Source organism: Gorilla gorilla, chromosome 5 (genome assembly GCF_029281585.2).
Source record: "Gorilla gorilla gorilla isolate KB3781 chromosome 5, NHGRI_mGorGor1-v2.1_pri, whole genome shotgun sequence".
NCBI lineage: Eukaryota > Metazoa > Chordata > Mammalia > Primates > Hominidae > Gorilla > Gorilla gorilla.
Window position 1 is genome coordinate 194,085,704 of NC_073229.2, and position 6,000 is coordinate 194,091,703.

Below are 6,000 nucleotides of genomic sequence, written 5' to 3' on the forward strand. Positions count from 1 at the left end.
AGAATGGTCCTGGTGTGGCCCAGAAAGGCCAGTGGGGTGCAGCCTGGGACTTAGAGCAGAGGCGGCTCTGGTGGGGAGAAAGTATCTCTCCCAGCCTAGCCCCACTGGTAGGCGGCACCTCCTGGCTCCAGGCCATCTTTCGTCCCAGTCCTAGGTAAGAAAAACACAAACAAAAGCCAGTCCCATGGCGCTCGAGAAGCAGGAGGCTGTTCCCTGACAGCAACATGCTGCGTGCACAGACACACGGGTGGACAGGAGGCAGAGCCCGGGGTTGCTGCGGAGCACGCAGGACACTGGAGCGGCAGGCGGTGCGGACCCACCGGGCAGCCATGCACGGTTGTCGTCCTCAGCGGCAGGAGCCAGTTTGTTGCTCAGGGCCTTGTCGTTTTACAAAGAGCCCCAGGCCCCGGGAGCTTCTCTGGGTGCCTCTTTGCTGCCATGTCTGCACACGGGCGGAGAGCAGACCAGGCCACCGACCCTCTTGCTTTGCTGTCTTCACGTGGAAAAGCCAGTGTCGTAGCCCCAAAGGAGGGGAAACTGTACTGATTTGGGGAGCCTCTATGTTGATTTCAAAACAGATTGTCTCCTGTGTTCTCAAAGACTGGAAGCGAACCCCACAACCGCCTTAGGCCACAAAAGCTTTATCCTTTCTAATTAGCATCCCTGTGACCTGCTCTGCACCCTGCAGATATTTTGCTCAGCCAGCCAGAAGGAGGGAGGCCAGACACTAGCCCCCACAGACCTGCGGCTGCGACCCCCTGCCTGGGGACGATGGGGTCGGGGTCCAGTAGCTGCCCCAGAAACAAGTGGGGCTGCAGGAAGCTGATGGTGAGCTTGGAGGTTGGCAGAATTGTAAATCTGGGCACTGCAGGGTCCCCACAGGTCACGACCCTAGTCTGCTCCGCCCGGGCTCCGGAGGACCTGAGCAGGAACCTCTGCAGGGGGCGCCCAGGGCTCCCTGTCCTCTCAGCAGCCGGCAGTGCTCCCTGACAGCCCGGGCCTCTCCTTCCAGTAGCTCGGTAGTTTGCTGTCGCCAACGTGGCTGGGCCTGGGACAGGCTCCTCCTCTCCCTCCAGAAGCCAGGCAGTCCCTTCTGCCTCAGTTTCTCAGACTAGGCCACCTCTCCCATCGCGAGACACTGAAGACCCTCAGCTGTTTCCATCTGCCCAGTCTGACTGCTGGATCCCCCTCTGTGTGCGTTGGTTTGCTGTGTTCTTGCTACTCGCCCTTGGGTAAAATTTCTTTTCTACTCATGAAGCTGCGTGTCCTGGAGGGCAGGGCCACACCTCACATGCATGTGCCCACATAGCTCAGCAACAGATGCTCTCACGCTTCTTAAAAGTAAAACCGGGCCGGGCGCAGTGGCTCACGCCTGTAATCCCAGCACTTTGGGAGGCCGAGGTGGGTGGATCGCCTGAGGTCAGGAGTTTGAGACTAGCGTGACCAACATGGAGAAATCCTGTCTCTACTAAAAATACAAAAAATTAGCTGGGCGTGGTGGCACATGCCTGTAATCCCAGCTACTCGGAGGCAGGAGAATTGCCTGAACCCAGGAGGTGGAGGTTGCGGTGAGCCAAGATCACGCCATAGCAATTGCACTCCGGCCTGGGCAACAAGAGCAAAACTCTGTCAAAAAAAAAAAAAAAGTAAAACCAATTAGCCAATGTAAAGGAGTTTAACTGAGCAAAGAATGATTCACAAATCAGGCAGCCTCCCGACCCAGAGTGGACTCAGAGACTCCAGCACAGCCATGTGGTGGAAGAAAATTTAAGACCGAAAAAGGAAAGAGATGTACAGAAAATGGAAATGAGGTACGGAAACAGCCAGATTTGTTAAGCTTGGGGTTTGCAGTATTTGAACATGGTTGAAGAGCTGGCCACCTTAGATTGGCCAAAACTCAGTGATTGGCACAAGAGTAGGCTACGGTCTGTTTACAATTCCATTTAGGTTACTGTTTGTGATGTACAGAGAAACCTTTACGTCGAAATTAAAATACACAAGGAGGCAGCTTTAGGCCACACTTGATTTGAAAGCTAGAGAGGTCTGGTGGAGGCTGCATTCTCCTCTCCAGGAAGTACATTTGTGGGCTGCTAAGCCACAAGATATGGAAGAACACAAGACAGCTAGAGAAGGCCACGAGCTGGACCCAATACCCACATATTCAGGAGTAAACACTGGTGCTGTGAAAGGGTCAGTGCCTCCATAAACGTCTCCACAGACATAGAGCTCTGAACGGACACGGACCACTACACACAACAGAGCTACACACAACAGAGCTTGACAAGCTACAGAGCTCCACAAACCGCAGAGCTCTCTACAGACACAGACATCTCCTCACCACAGAGCTTTCCAAACCAAAGAGCTCTCCACATACACAGAGCTCTCCACACCACAGATCTCTCCACAGACACTGAGCTCTCCTCAACACAGAGCTCTCTACTGACACAGACATATTTATAGACACAGATCTCCACACAAGACCATCCACACCACGGAGCACTCTACACTACAGAGCTCACCAGACCACAGAATTCTCCACAGACGCAGAGCTCTCCACGCTACAGAGCTCTCCAAAGACACAGAACTCTCCACACCAGAGAGCTCTCCACAGACACAGAGTTATCCACACAACATAGCTCTTTACAGACACAGAGCTCTCCACACCACTTAACTCTCAACAGTCACAGAAATCTCCACACCACTTAACTCTCAACAGTCACAGAAATCTCCACACCACAGAACTCTCCTCAGTCACAGAGCTACCCACACCACATAGCTCTCTGCACTACAGAGCTTGCCACATTCACACACCTCTCCACCAACACAGAGCTCTCCAGACACACATCTCTCCATACAACAGAGATCTCCACAGACACAGAGCTTGCCACACCACAGAACTCTCCACAGAAACAGAAATCCCCACAGCGCAGAGTTCACAGACACAGGGCTCTCCACACCACTGGGTTCTCCACAGACATAGAACTCTCCACAGATACAAAACTCCCCACAGACACAGGACTCTCCACAGACACAGAGCTCTTCATAGACGTAGAACTCTCCCCACCACAGAGCTCTTCATACCACACACCTCTCCATAGACACAGAACTTTCCACAGACTTAGAATTCTCCACAGACACAGAGATCCCCACACCACATAGTTGTCCACACTACAGAGCTCTCCACACCACAGAGCTCTTCACAGACGCAGAGCTCTCCACAGACACAGGACTGTCCACACCACAGAGCTCTTCAAACCATGGAGCTCTTCACACTGCAGAGCTCTCCACACCACAGGGCTCTCCACAGACACTGAGATCTCCTCAATACAGAGCTCTCCACTAACACAGATCTATTTACAGACACAGATCTCCACACCACAGAGCTGTCCACACCACAGAACTCTTCACAGACACAGAGCTCTCCACATACATGGAGCTCTCCATAGACACAAACCTCACCACATACACAGAGCTCTTGACACCACAGAACTCTGAACACTACAGAGCTCTCTGCAGACAAAGAGCTCAACACACCACAGAGCTCTCCACACACAGAGAGCCCTCCACATACACAGAATTCTTCACATACAGAGCTCTTCACACCACAGAGCTCTTCACACCATAGAGCTCTCTACAACACAGAACTCTTCACACCATGGAACACTCCACAGACACAGAGATCACCACACCACAGAGCTCTCCACAGACACAGAGATCCCCACACCACATAGTTATCCACACTACAGAACTCTCCACACCGCAGAGCTCTTCACAGACATACAGCTCTCCACAGACACAGGGCTCTCCATACCACTGAGCTCTCCACAGAAAGAACTCTTCACAGACATAGAGTCTCCACATCACTGAGCTCTTCACTGACACAGAACTTTCCACAGACACGGGACTCTCCACAGACACAGGGGTCTCCACACCATAGACCTCTCCACACCACAGAGCTCTTCACACCACAGAGTTCTTCACACCACAGAGCCTTCCACAGACACAGAGCTCTCCACAACACAGAGCTCTCCATAACACAGAGCTCTCCACAACACAGAGCTCTCCACAGACACAGGGCTCTCCACACCACAGGGCTCTCCACAGACACTGAGATCTCCTCAACACAGAGGTCTTCACTGACACAGATCTATTTACAGACACAGATCTCCACACCACACAGTTCTCCACACCACAAAGCTCTCCAAAGATACACAGTTCTTCACACTACAGAGCTCTCCACAGACACAGAGCTCTCTCTACAGACACACGTCTCTCTACAGACACAAACCTCTTCACGTACACGGAGCTCTTCACACCACAGAGCTCTTCGCACCACAGAGTTCCCCACATTAAGAGAGCTCCCCACATCACATCACAGAGTTCTTCACACCACAGAGCTCTCCACGTAGGAAGTTCTTCATGCCTCAGAGCTCTTCACAGCACAGAACTCTCAGCATACACCGAGCTCTCCAGACCACAGAACTCCCCACATCATGGAACTCCCCACATACCCAGAGCTGTCCACACCACAGCGCTCTGTACACCACTTAGCTCTCCACAGACACAGAGCTCGCTACAATACAGAGCTCTCCAGACCACAGAATTCTCCAAATACACAGAGCTTTCCACACCACAGAACTCTCCACACCACAGAATTCTCCAAATACACAGAGCTTTCCACACCACAGAACTCTCCACACCACAGAGCTCTTCACACCACAGCGCTCTCCTCACCATAGGGCTCTCCACAGACACAGGGGTGTCCACACCACAGATCTCTTCACACCACAGAGCTCTCCACATACACAGAGGTCTCCACACCACAGAGCTCTTTACTGACACGGAACTCTCCACACCACAGAAATCTCTACAGACACAGAGCTCTTCATACCACAGAGCTCTTCACATACGCAGAGCTCTCCACACCACAGAGTTCTCCATAGACACAGAACTCGCTCTCCACACAACAGAGCTCTTCACACCACACAGCTCTCAATATACACAAAGTTCTTCACACCACAGAACTCTACTTGCCACAGAGCGCTCCATAGACACAGGGCTCTCCACACCACAGAGCTCTACACACTGAAGAATTCTCCACAGACAGAGAGCTCTACACTCCACAGAGCTCTCCAGAGACACAGAGCTCTCCACACCACAGAGACTTCCATATCACAGAGCTCTCCACAGACATAGAGCTCTCCACAGAGATGTCCGCACAACAGAGCACTCCACATACACACAGCTGTTCACACCACAGAGATCTCCAGACCACAGAATTCTCCATAGACACAGAAGGCTCTGCACACACAGAGCTCTCCACACCACAGAGCTCTTCACATATGCGGAGAACTTCACACCACAGAGCTCTCCAAACCATAGAGCTCTACACGTACAGAGAGCTCTCCATAACACAGAGCTCTTCACAGACACAGAGCTCTCCACACCACAGAGCTCTTCACACCACAGAGCCCTCCTCACCACAGAGCTCTCCACATACACAGAGATCTCCACACCACAGAGCTCTCCACAAAGCTCTCCACAGACACAGAGCTCTACACACAACAGAGCTCCTCAGAGACACAGCGCTCTCCACACCAGAGATCTCCATACCACAGAGCTCTCCACAGACACAGAGCTTTCCACAGATAGAGCTCTCCACAGAGATGTCCACACAACAGAGCTCTACAGAGCTGTTCATGCCACAGAGATCTCCAAACCACAGAGTTCTCCATAGACACAGAACTCTTGACATACGTAGAGCTCTCCACATTACAGAGCTCTTCACATATGCAGAACACTTCACACCACAGAGCTCTCCCCAACAAAGCTCTCCACAACACAGAGCACTCCACAGACACAGAGCTCTCCACACCACAGAGCTCTTCACACCACGGAGTTCTTCACATACACAGAACTCTCCACAACACAAAGCCCTCAACAGACAGAGCTCTCCACACCACAGAGCTCTCCACATACACAGAGCTCACCACAGACACA